The following is a 701-nucleotide window of genomic DNA, read 5'->3' as shown; positions in this document are numbered from 1 at the left end:
GAGCCAGCCTCCTCCTGCCTCGTCCCTCCCCCGCCACCGCCGCTCCCTTCCCCGCCGGCGGCCCTCGCTCCTCCCCGCCCTTTCTCTGGCGCTTGCGTCCCGCCCCCCGCGCTCGCCTCTTTCTTTCCCCGCCCGCCCGCGGCCCCATTGGGTTGCGCGCTCATGCCGGGCGCGGCCGAGGCGCGACCGTTACTGGGGGGGGGAGGAGTGGGAGCAACCGCGGGGCCGGGCCGGCCTCGGCCTGGCCTGGTGCGCGAGGAGGACGCGCTCTTGCTGGGAAGCCCGGGGCCGAGGGGGATGCGTCCCCGGCGCAGCGTGGAGGTGGATCCCGATTGTGCTTAGTGGAGCCCCGGCCCTCCCTCGCTTCTAGTGCCCGGGCTTGTGCGGGGCAACGTCTAGGCTCTTATTCGGCTGTGGGACGAGCAGGCAGCAGCCCGCGGGCCTGGTCTGCTGGTGGTTTCTGCGGAGCAACCTCAAGCCACATCAGGTCTCCCCCTCTGGAGGGGAGGGGGTGCTGTTCTCTGGCTGGGGAGGGATACTTCATCCCTCCCCTCACTTTCAAAGAGCTTTGGAGAATGAGTGGACCTGACACTAGGCTGTCCCTGCAGAAATTATTTCCACTGTGGAAGTTTATATAGTTGCGCTGAATATTTCTGTACTAATAAATAGCCACTCTGATTAAGTGATGTGGATTGCATTCC

The 701-nt window shown here is 65.5% G+C and overlaps 1 protein-coding gene across 1 annotated transcript in view; it reads left to right on the top strand.

Moving 5' to 3' along the window:
* The window catches only part of YY1 (YY1 transcription factor), a 45,696-nt gene that overhangs the window by 1,333 nt on the left and 43,662 nt on the right, over positions 1 to 701 (top strand). The gene's annotated exons all lie outside the window — the stretch shown is intronic.

The sequence above is a fragment of the Gavialis gangeticus genome, unplaced genomic scaffold, assembly GCF_001723915.1.
Source record: "Gavialis gangeticus isolate Ggan-Ray unplaced genomic scaffold, GavGan_comp1, whole genome shotgun sequence".
In the NCBI taxonomy this organism is placed as follows: domain Eukaryota; kingdom Metazoa; phylum Chordata; order Crocodylia; family Gavialidae; genus Gavialis; species Gavialis gangeticus.
This window is presented reverse-complemented; position numbering and strand designations above follow the sequence as displayed.